This window comes from Nuphar pumila, chromosome 12 (genome assembly GCF_984573655.1).
Source record: "Nuphar pumila chromosome 12, dmNupPumi1.hap1.1, whole genome shotgun sequence".
NCBI lineage: Eukaryota > Viridiplantae > Streptophyta > Magnoliopsida > Nymphaeales > Nymphaeaceae > Nuphar > Nuphar pumila.
Genome location: NC_143260.1, coordinates 104817942 through 104831178, shown reverse-complemented (window position 1 = coordinate 104831178; position 13237 = coordinate 104817942).

Below are 13237 nucleotides of genomic sequence, written 5' to 3'. Positions count from 1 at the left end.
ACAAGTGAATGCAACCTGATGAGGGCAGGCGATTGTGCTATGATGAACAAGGATCCAATTTATACAAAGAAGATGGGAAAACGCCAGGGAATATGGCTTTAATGCAGATCTGAAGCTAGGAAGCTTGCAGACCTGTGGTTTAACCAGATGATAATGCCGATTAAACAAAAGCGAATGATTAAATGTCTGAAATCACAATGTCAATAGGAATCAAAATAAAATAACTAATAAAAGAAAAAATAAAATCAAAATGTCAAGGGCAGAGATCACAACGTAAACGGGAAATCCAAGATTCACAAGAAAATTAACTTGAAAGTAAAGTTTGAGAATTAGAGAGGGGATCAGATGGAGATCCCTACAAACCATAAAGATTTATTGAATCCGGTAATGTGAACAAAAGCAAGGGGAAATTGCAGAACAACAAAAGGAATAAATAAATAAATAAATAAATAAATAAAAGAACAAAACACAAAAAAAATGTTGGAATTAGGATTTTTTGTTTGCTATTGCACAAGATGGATTGAAACTGCTATAAGCAATCCAATACCACCCCTGGTGCGTAAATGGAGATTTAAAATAGGAGAGCAAAAGAGAAATTCAGAGAAAAACAAAGAGGAAAGGGGATGGACTTACTTGATTATGCAGAGACTCTCAATGAAGGAGCCAAGCTTTTCCCCTCTACTGTAGAAGCCTTTTGCTACTTGTTTGCAAGGATTCTGGAGGAAGAAAGAGAGGAGGAGGGAAGCAGATCGTGAAGGAAAAGAGGCAGAGGGAAAAGGGGGATCGGATGAAGCGATCCTTGATCGAAGGTGGAGCGGTGAAACGCAATGCAAAGGAGAGGAGCCTTCGGCTCCTTTTTATAATGGTGAACCGTTATGAATTTTATAACAGGGGTTCCCTATTTTTCAAAAATTTCAAGAAGAGCTTTTCAGAAAAGAGTTTTTTTTTTCAAAAGGGGTTTTTGGTTAAAAAAAGGAATTCAGAAAAAGAGGGCAAACTATTTTTTTGAATTTTGAAAGGAAAGACCCGAAAATGTAAGGAAAATATGAGGATTTTAACAAGCGGGACCCAAATGAGGTTTTTTAGACTATTTTTGCAAAAATCTTTATTTTGAAATATAAGGATTTTTAAAATGAGGCTTTTATGGAAAATACATGATTTATTTCATAAAATGAACTCCAAAATGGATCTGGATCCAGGATTTTTATAAAATATTGGGTTTGGATCTCGTATTGAGATCGGATCCAGATAAAGCATCCGAGAAAATGCAGAGAATTGATTTTTTTTTTTTGAAAAATAAGAGATCCGAAATCATAATTGGATTTGGGTATCCGATTTGGATCAGAAATTGAGTCAGAAATGAAAATTGAGTCTGGATTCCAGCAAATCTGAGATATGAATGGAAATTTGATCAGAAATTGACCCAGTTTCTTCAGAATATGGAGGTCCAGATCCAAAAAGGGAATTTTTTGGAAAATTTGGGGTGTTCACAGGTCCCCGCGGGGTACGCAAACGAGGACTTAGTCTGCCCATTCACGTGCTCAGCCTCACGCGGCTATCAAGAGCACATCGCTCGTGAAAGTGATCAAAACACCATATTATTCTTTTTCATTATTAGAGTATAGTCATACTTGAGCTCACTCACGAATAATGGACCATCGCCCAAAGACTCCAACTGAGTCTAACCACCACAATAGTGTGTTCTTCATACCCTATGGTGTTTAAGTTTTTGTGTTATTCATTACATGTATAATGTGCACTTGATGCGCTCATCAATGCCTCACACATGAGACTCACCGTGTACCCTTTCGAGGTACGTACTAAGTAGTAAGAGTGTGAAGTTGTGCTACGTGCAAGTGCAAACTAAGAACCATATGATCGCAAGTTAATCGCACAATATAAGAAATAGAGGCATGAGACATATGTATAATTGGAAGGCATAATGCAATTACATGATAATGTACATGTGAGTGTACAACTCCACAATTTCAAGAGATATGCACATTCAGGAGTATAATGTAAACACATTTGCAAGTTCATTAAGCTGTAATAAGTATTGCAAGCTTCTAATTCCACTCTTCAAGTAGTTCAAATTTTCTAAGTCTCAAATTGGCATCTTCTCGCGTAGCGAGACCACTTTCTTGAAAAGGTTCAGGTTTTTGGTACACTCATGTGTTGAAATTGAATCTAGATAATCCCATACTTATGGGAATTACATTAGCATTTCCACAGTGTGTCACCGCACTCACGAGTGAAACGATGCAATCACATCACGAAAGATGCTTGTATGCTTATATCTTGCTAGGTTACTTAGTTTGACACACTTACGTGTCAAGTAGGAAATCTAGAATATTCCCATCTAATGGGGATTACATTAGCATTTCCACAGTTGGGTGTCGTGCCTGCAAACCCAATGATGATACAACAAAAAATTCTAAGTCTTATAACAGATGAAAAGGACTTTATGTATGAGTGGTTGGCAAAGAGCTTACCCGACTAGTCATATCGAACCATCCATACAAAAATCAAGGAGGGTACGAGGTTTACTACGGATTTGAACTCTAATTCAGCTACCCCAAGTGATCAAACCCAAGGTACAAAGTGCCTATGTGACGAAACAGTAATTTGGCCTAAGGGTTACAGATGAGACATTAGGACAAGGCACAAGAGTGCCATGTGTCCAACTGGGTTCATCTAGACAGCAGACCTATAATGTTTGGCAAATATATATATATATATATATATATATATATATATATATATATATATATATATATATATATATATATATATATATATATATATATATATATTCAGCTACCCAAATCTCTATCCATTCCATTCATGATGCCCTAATCAAACGTGACCCGTACAAACGGGCAAGGGCACAAATATGAGAACGAGGAGTTTGGGTCTGGTCCTTTGGACCAGACTCACTCTTTTGCACAATATTATGGGTATGAACTCTGGGTTCATACCCGACACAGTTGTCACTGAACAGCGTGTCCACGGTATGGAACCGACTCGGTGCGGCTAGCACCCGATGGCCAAACAAAGGCCAGACTCAAACTGGCGGGTTTGGTCCTCTGGACCAGACCGCTCAGATCTGCTAAGAAATCTGGTCTGGACCCACAGTCCAGACCGGTCACACTGTTGTAAAACGGTGGGTCATACGGCTAACCTGGAGTGGCCAGTACTTGGTGGCTACCATGGCGCCAAGGCCATAACAGGGTGGAATGGGTCTGGTCCTCTGGACCAAACCACACATGTCTGAGTAGGCTTTGGATTGAACCCAGGGTTCAGTCCAGACATGCAAGACAAAACAAAAAGAAAGGGACAGTGGTCTCGGAACAGGGTGATCCGAGTGCGTCTAGCACTCGTTGGGTCGCTATGCGCTAAGGCTAAACAACTGGGCTAGGACATGGGTCTGGTCCTCTGGGCCAGACCACTCGGTCTAATCCCCTCCCTGGTTTGAACCCATCTTTCAAACCAGGCTTCGTACTCAGTCAAAGTACTGGGCCAAGAGACTAGGCCCCCCAAAAAAAAACTAACTCGGGGTACCCGGTGGCCTGTTGCGGGCGCCAAGAAACAAGGCCCTAATGGCCAAGAAGAAAAAGAAAATGGGTGCCTCTGGTCGAGCCCTGCTCGGGCCAGGGAGCACCCAGTTAGGTCTTTCCCAACCAGGGACAGCCCAACCGAAAGCACTCTTAAAAGAAAAATGTCCAACTTGAATATATTATGTATATTTTTTTAATAGCAAAATGAAAAGAGAAGAAAGAAAGGGCTGGAGCGAAAACCAGCAAAAATGCCGAGTATAGGCATGTATTCATGCATGCAGAAAGGTAAGACATAACCTCCAGCTTTGTTCAATAAGAGCAACAAGTAAAACGAGAGGAAATGTGTAAAGAAAAGAAAACACATAGATACGATAATGCGAAGTTGGGGGGGGGGGGGGGCATCCTCTTTGTTTCCATGAGTCGAGAATAGAGGAGGTACTTGACCAAATCTACAAAGAAAAATTTAGCAAGAAGAAATGTACCACTAAATCCATCGGTAAACCTTGCATACACGGATGCATTGGCTTCATGGTTTGACTACATGTATTTTCTAAGAGAAGTAAAACAAAGTACATGTTATCGAATCTTCACCTTGATATGGTAGGGAGAGGGACTAGGATGCATGAGCTCCACAAGGGTGGTGGCTGAGCCACAGTCCACGGCTAGAGGAGACTGGAGAAAGTGAGAGGAAGTGAGAGAGAGAGAGAGAGAGAGTATGGATGGTTGGGATGAAGGCTGGGGCAAATGTGTGGCTAGGGGCATCTCACGCCCCTCAAGGTTCTAAAATGGGATGAGTGCCCTGCATGGCCGCCCCTTCCAGCTAATGCATGTGCATCCCCTATTGGAAAAGGAAAAAAATGCAGACCCACTCAAGTGCCATGGGGAGTAACCCCATGCTCCACTTGAAATGGTGCACAACCCTAAATGCCTTAGAACCCTAAAAGGGAGTTTAGAAATCCAAAGGGGCGCATCCCCATGCTGATTGCATTGGAGAGGCTCCCATCTTCATGATGGTGCCCCCTTGCACTATTATGAAAGAAAAAGTCGACCTTTGTGGCACCCTCCCTTTCAAAGTTGACCCACCTAAATTACTAGGAGGCCATTGCCCCAACTGGTCAACGTGACCAGCTGGCCTCATGGCTATATTCATCCCTAATGACCCAAGTTGGTCGACCCTTTTTTCTTTGACTAACTAAAAAAAATATTTTATTATCAATTCATTAATTAATTATTTTGTTAATTGAGATCAAACTTTACCATGCTATATATATTATTTTTATTTTAATCTTTCAATGCAATTATCCTTCCAAAGCTTATCCAAGAAGAAATTTTCATCTCTACATGAAATGGTTCTCGCATAGGCCCTCGTTCCATTGCTATGTGATCTCTCGTGAATCACATGCACTGACGAGGTTTTTTTGTCGTTTGGGTCTCAAATTCGGGAACAAACCAAATATACATATTATAAACTTACCTTTAAAATTTCAGAGGTTAATTCGTCACAGATTTTTCTCAATTGCTATTTACATTCTACTTACGTGATTTTCAACTTCGTATATCTATACAGGTATAAAAACGAGAAATCCTCTAAATCGCATAAGAAAACTCATACATTAAAACATTTCGCATAATATTACCTTAAAAATATTATAGACCTTACAATGCTTGTTTTAATTTTGAGTGTAATTTTCAGTTCTATGTTATTACTGGCTATTAGATAAGTCAATCAAATTATTTACACATTTCAGCTTTTCTTCACAAATTATTTTTATCAAAAATTTAAGGATATACATGTTATCCATGAAAATAGGTATGCTCATTGCTTCTGACAATATGGTTAAATGTCTCTTATAAAAGGTTGGAGTAACCTGTCTTGTTTTTCTGGAAAATTGTATCTTCACATCATAAGTTGCTCAAGTGGTCTTGATGTTCTTGAAAGAGTTATTATTGAATGTTTACTTTTTGTTGCTGTCAAGGATGTTGTATTCTTCCTCTGATCATGATGGTGGTTTTATCTTAAGTAATGGGAGGCTCTTGCCAACATCTAGCTTTTGTATGTTCATATTTTACATATATATCCTGTATAATTGTATCTACTTTGAATAGGATATTTTTTCTAGTTTTATGTATTAATCAGACTTAGAATACTGAATGCTAATCCACATGCTCACTCGAAGGCACGCATGATGTGCTATGTATAAGTAGCCCATTAGGGAACATGTGCTAAGTTGTGGAGCCTGATTCAGAGTTTTTTCCTTACACAAGGGGGTCCGGGGGCAGCGCCCCTCGGACCAATTTTTTTCTTGGGCTTATGTTTGAGACCCGGTTTCTTATGAATCATACCTGATTTTTTACTAGCAGCTTAGTTAAAACTGCGTAAAAAACCCTAATTTTTTGTCAAATGAGGATTTTGACCCTCATTTGATTGAAAAAATCAAGGTGTGTACACCTCGGCTTGAGACGCGCCTCAAGGCGTATGAGGTGCACACCTCAGAGATCTTTTTTTTAATTTTTTTTAAAATTTTGTGATGGATTAACGACGGATAATATCCATCGCTAATATTTAGCGATGAATTTTTGATGGTTTGTGACGGATTATATTTCATCGCTAATTTTGTCGCTATGTTAGCGATGGAATTAGCGACAAAATATAATCCGTCGCAAACCCAAACCAGTGCTTATTTAGCGATGGACTATGTTCGTCACAAATTAGTGATTAAAGTAACAACAAATAAGTTCTGTCGCTAATTAGCGACCAGGATTATGCGATAGACGTTATTCGTCACTAATTCATCGCTAAACTGTTTAGCGACGGATTAGCGAGGGATAGCGTCTGTCGCTAATCCACGTTTTTCTTGTAGTGGCATGGAAGGGTTCTTTTGAGATTGGGTCCAATGAACTCATGTTTAGTTTAATGATAAGGTTTTTGGATATGGGGTTACGAGGGTCCAAAATGGGTTTAAGAAGATCCAACAAAATAGATTTGGACTCATCACATGATTTTGAATATAAATCTTCTTTAATTGGATTTAGGCTTGGGATGGGCTCTAAGAGAGGGTTTAGACAAGGCTTCTTAGAACTGAACTTCACATGGATTTCTTATATTTGGGTATGAGTAGCTTTAAGGACATGTAGAGGTCTCTCTAATTCTTGTTTTAGTTTTGCTTCAATATCTAATGCACATTTGATAACATGTTTTAAGGTTATGATATTGGATCGTGGAACCTATGGATTAATATCTAATGCATATTTGTAAGATGGTTGTTGTGAGAATACTCAGGCTTTCACTTGATAAGACCCTGGAGAATCTAGTGACCACATGGTATTTTCACTTGCAGTTGTTGTCATTGTTGAATATTGAGATGGGTCATACGGCCATGCATTGTTGCTTGTCGGTGGTCATGATTGTCATCAATCCGGGTTGTCATAGAACATATGATCGATCGATGCGCCTCATGGGTTGTATTTGACAAATCTGAAAATTTGATAGGATCGTCCTTGAATAGGATCAAGGCGATGAACACTCTCTCTGATACCATTTTGATGCAAATCAAATCATTGATTTACGAGAAAACTCTATGTTACACAACTCCTATGCAAATGAATCAAAAGACAACAAAAAAATATGATAAAATTACGTAAAATTTAAAAAAACAACAAGTTTAATCATCTAACTCTGAACTCCCTCCCTACATAACAAGTATTTATGAAAAAATAAAATCATAATCTTACTTTTGAATCTTGAATAGATCCAATATTTGAATATAAAGATCTAAAATGAACCCTTATGAACCCGGGTCTTCTACTCTGCTCTTGCGTAAGAAAGGTTGGGATATGTTTGGACCTATAAGTTGACTACCAATCTTGGTCCGGTCAAGAAGATTCTTGGCACTAAACCTATCACCACACCTCTTTTGGTGAATCTCGTTCTCACAACATATTCTAGATCTGAGTTTTTAGATCCAACCTTATACCGCAACATTGTCGGGCTCTTCAGTATGCTACTATCACTAGCCCTAACTTAGCTTTTGTAGTCAATCTGTAAGAGTTCTAGAAGATACTTCTATTGAGTTAGAATTAAACTTCCATTGTGAGAGTTGACAAGAAATAAAGAAGTCCAAGGTCCTTAATAGTAAACTGCCAACCCAAGGCACTAAGAATCACTTGAACGGTACAAGGCAAGTTGTCAGCAACAATAATATCATTAACATAAACTAATAAGAATATCATGCCCGGACACTGATGATAAACAAACAAAGATGGATATGATTTTGAAGGCTAAAATCCAAAAGAAAGTATAAAATTGTTGAGCCATTGAAACACGAGCTTGCTTTAGGTCATAAAGAGTTTTTTGTAGGCGACATAGTGTGGATATTTAGGATCTTGAAAAGTTGATTGTTGAGACATATAAACTATTTTAGATAACTGGCCACAGAGGAAGGCATTATGGACATCCAACTATTGAATCTCTCATGCTTTACTGATAAGAAAAGAATCACACGAATGATTGGTGGTTTGACAACCGGGTTGAAGGTTTCAAAGAAATCAATGCCCCTTTCTTGGGTATAGCCTTTGGTGACAAGGCTTGTCATCCACTTTGTATTTAATTTTTAAAATCTATTTACACCCAACAACACATGGAGCTTGATGAAGTGGAACCAAAGTCCATGTGTGGTTGTGAAGGCATGGAATTCATCATTTATTATGGCACACCATCAAGGATCTTTATTGGCTTGACTACAGGATCCCGGGCAAGTTCAGTGAGGTAGACTACAGGTAGAGGGTGTTTGGTACAAAGCCAGACTTTAGGTTTGAGGGTGCCATCATGAAAAAGTGAGGTCATGGGATGAGTGCGGATAGGTGCAGGAGGAGGTGGTGGCTCAGAAGGCACATTGGCAGAGGATGGGTCTGGGTCAACACTGTCATGTGAATCTGACATAAGGGAGTTAGAGCTGGGGCTAAGGTCGAGGTCACTACTGGATAAGATGACTTCATTTAAGGGAGAGGTAGGTGGAGAGTGGGAGATTGGACATTCATCTAAAGATGGTGGGGAAGAGATAGACATAGGTGCTAAAAGAAAGGGAGTCACGGGAAGATTTGATAGGAGGAGAAACCCAAGAGGACACTTGAAAGGGAAAATGTCCATCAAATATAACTATGTCATGAGATAAAAAAAAATGGTTTTGAAATTCAAGCAGTAATATCCCCGATGTTGGCTGCCACAACAAAGAAAAACACATAAACCTGGCTTTCTGTCTACCTTGTGAGAACGATATGGTCTCAAACACGGGAAGCATGCACATCTAAAAACATGTAGATATTTATAATATGGCTTGACTTTAAACAATATTTCACTGAGAGTTTTTAAAACCAATCACTTCAAAAGGCATTCGATTGATTAAGTAAATTACAGTGGCAAAAGCATATGGTCAGTATTGTTGTGGGACATTGGCTTGGGCCATAAGAGAAAGCGCAGTGCCAACTATGTGCTTATGTTTTCACTTAGTGGATATGTTTTGTTCAAGAGTATGGAGACACAAAATTCAATATTGTCATATACCACATGAAGACAAAAATATAAACACACTTCTATACTCTCCTCCCCAATTGGTGTGCAAATATTTGATTCGTCCACGAGTGACATTTCAACCAAAGGTTTGAATTTTTAAAACATGTACCTCTGATTTATGTGTGAGCATATAAATCCATGTGTGCTTAACGTGAGCATCCATAAAGTGCACATAATAGATAAAACCTTCATCTGACACAACTGAGGAGTCCCCACACATAAGAGTAAATAACATCCAAGGGTGCAAAAATAAAAAGTAGATGTTTTAGCAAATAGCAGATTGTGGCTCTTCCATTCCTGACAAGCCATACAAATATCATGCAGTTTTTCATTAGTATACGGCAGACCATATTTATTTAAAATAAGTCTATCTGTCTGAAAAGAGGAAGACCAAGTCATTGATGCCACCAGTCCAAGGAGGTTCTTTCACCAAGCAAAACTTTCTGGTTGAACTGCAAGCAATAAAGACCTTGATCAAGCACCCCTTTGGTTAGGATTCTAGTTGTGGTTGGATCTTTCACATAGCACGAGTTAGGATGAAACTCAAAGTAGATATTATTATTTATAACAAAATGGCTCGCGGATGATAAGTTCCTTGAGATTTCGAGGAACATAAAAAATATTTTTTAACGAAAAAGTTGAATTAGAACCAAAAAATTTAGAGGAACTTGTGTGACAGATTTATGAACTTAAGTTGTTTTCGATCTTTACTGAGTCACATCCTTGGTGCTCTGTTTGCAACAACTTGTCACATGATGAATTGCGCTCGAGTCTGGATACCATGTGTCATCACCGTAGGTGGCAGAACCGACAGAATAGGCTTGGGGATGCCCTGGTGATCACCTTGGTAAAGAAGAGTGTACTGAGTGCACTGCCGAACGACCAGGTGTGTCCCATGCTTGACACACCACTCATTCATATTAGGATCCATTCACATCACTTTGACGCTGCTGGTTGTTATCAAAAGGTTGCTGATATCCAAACTTATCCTGAAATAGGTCGCTGCGTCCCCTATTTCGATTAAATCCTCCCTCTCTATAATTTCTTTTATTTTAAAAATTATTCTGATTTCCCTGATTTTGGTATTCGATCACATTTGTGATGGATTGATCACATCTTTATGATTCTCTTGTTCCAGAATTTGCGACTCCTTGCTAAGAAGCAAACTATGCGACTCCATCACAGTAAGGGGACTGGGCCGAGTTGAGAGGGATGCTCTAAACGTTTTGTATTCATTAGGTAACCTTCTAAGGAGTTTCATGACCAGATCATCCTCCAACATTGGTCTTGAAGCTGCTGCAAGCTGATGTGCAATGAGTTTTGCTTTTTTAAAGTACTTGTCAATGATATTGTTCACTTTTCTGAGAACATGCAATTGACGTTTCAACTGCATAATTTTTGCTTGAGAATGAGCAGCAAAAGACATTTTTATGTCTGCCAGACATCATACGATGTGGTGAGTGAGACCAACCACTTGATAATGAACGGTTTGGGTGAGATAAAAAATCAGCCAACTTAATAGAAGTTGGTCATGTTTTTGCCATGAAATATATTATGGGTTTAATTCATTTTTTTTCTGGTTCCTTTTATTTTGCTGGCATGGGTTTCGAGCCATAGGCGTACCCCATTAAATCGTACATATTCAGTAAGGGAAAGAATTGATATTCCCACGAGAGAGAATTGCCACTTTACAATTTCGTAGACAAAAAGTATTGTAAATTCAATAGGGGCGGCAAAGAGTGATTCAACGGCCCAGTCCTGTCATTCTTTCCTGATGATAAGTCCATTGGAAAGCAGTCTCACATAAACGTAGACACCAGAGAGTCTAGCGCAGGAAACACTTACCAACCAGCTTCCAAACACGCATTGTGATGGCTGCTACTAGCAAGAAATAGCAACACAACATGATCTGCAGGCACTAGTAACCACTTCAACCTGCAGCACTGCTAGAACAGGACCAACAGTGGCTAAATCAGCAACAAAAGACTCAATAGATGGTGGTGCTCAGGTACAACTTTAATACCATATCAGAGGAGCACACACAGTAAGAACCACAAACGTTTACATGGTTCGGCTGTTTCAGCAGCGTACATCAATATCATTAAGTGGAGGTCCAGTTTATACAGATATAGAGTACAACTTGATAAGGAGAGATTTCCCTTTCCCTTCCCTTCCCTTGAAACATGAGAGTTGTATTTACATATGATTCCTCGAGGGATAACCTTTCCTTTTTCTAAAGTTGACATCTTCACAAGAACTCTTTCCACTCTTATTCATCTTACCATCTTCACAAGGGGGGCATGCTTATCTTGGAGTCTTCTATATGGATTCTCCTTGATATCTGTTGGGTTGGATCCTAAAGATAGATTGGACCCTTGAGCTCCAATACAAACCAAGGTAGGTTAGGTAGTTGGTCAAACTAGGCTGACACCCTGACTATATCGCCAGTCCACAACCCCTAGCATAATCATATTTTGAATCCTTGTTACTGATATCCATAGCCCAGTAGCCTCTCTCTCTCTCTCTCTCTCTCTCTCTCTCTCTCTCTCTCTCTCTCTCTCTCTCTCTCTCTTAATTTTCATATATGGCGACGTTCCTTCCATCTCCTTTGAACCCATTGTATAAGCATTAAATATGTGTTAAGTTTTTTTATTTTCTTTCTTTTGTTCACATGGATTCATCATTACAGAAGTACTTATCAAGTATTGAATGCATATCTTTTTTTTTTCTTTTCAATAATGATGAAGTTCATGGCAATGGCAATGGCAATGGCAATGGCAATGGCAATGGCAATGGCAATGGCAATGGCAATGGTGGTGTGATTATGATGATGGTGGTAATGGTGTTGTTTTTTTTATGGTGTTTTATATGCAAATTATCAAAAATAAGTGTATGGTTTTGTCACGATTCAATATTGTCAAAGCGATATTATTGTTATTATTATGTTCTTTTCAAAGTTATTTATTAATAATTTGCATTCTATCAACACGTCTCAGGATAGGTCGTTCCACAGTTTTTTTTTTTTGAGGACTAAGTATTAGTGACGGCTTGCTTACATGAACATGCGCACATAAGACTTATAGTGATGGTTTTGCCTGTCACTATAAGTGCCTAATAAAGGATTAGAGACCTGAATAGTGATGGTGAAGCCGGCACCATTAACATGTATTTGTTATGAAGCTGTCACCAATACTTGTGAACCTGTAGTGAGAGTCAAATAAAGGATTAGTGACTCTAAGTAGTCACTGTAAGTAATAGTGACCAAACTTATAGTGTCAGATAATGCCATTACTAGTACTTATAGTGACAGTTTTTGCTGTTTAATTGATGGTTTGGAGCTGTTACTATAATACTTTTTGGCGTAGTGCCTCTGGTCACTCTCTCTCTTTTGCCTAGAGAAAAAAAAATCTCTAAACTTATTGTAAAGTTTATAATGAAAAACACAACCCTTAGTCCAGAAGATACTTGTCAAACTCAAGAAAGAAGACAAAAAGAGAAGAGTGAAATTTCTCTAATTATGCTATTTTTTCACACAAAAAAACATAACTTCACAAATCCACCACTTGCAACTGCACATTCCCACTACATGCATGTATGATTCTGCATTTTCTTGTTACGTGCATATTTGATTCTCATTATGCACGTATTTAAGAATAAATTTCATGTCCTTGAATTTTCTATTTTCTATAATTTGGGATTTAATAAATAAGACAATTCTTGCGCCTTCATGATTTATTTGATGTCACCCACTTCACAGGTAGAGATATTTCATGAAAATACGGTATTCTCTGAACCCGTATAAATGTGTGGTGATCAGCGCCCTCATCGATTCCTTTTATCATTAGAAAATATTAAAATGACCATTTTTACATATAATCGATAAAAAGGTAAAAAATATGTGATATTTCAAAAAATATACCATCAAAAATATATCCTGATATATTCAAAATATCTTGATATTTTGACCATTTAAAAATGCTGACAATATATGAGCCAAATCTTCACTACTATATTCTAAAAGGTCACCCAAATTTGTCTATTTATATTTCTCGTAGCAGTTCTTTCTTTATCTTAAGTCCCCCTTTTGATTTAGACGAATCTAAGTTAAAAA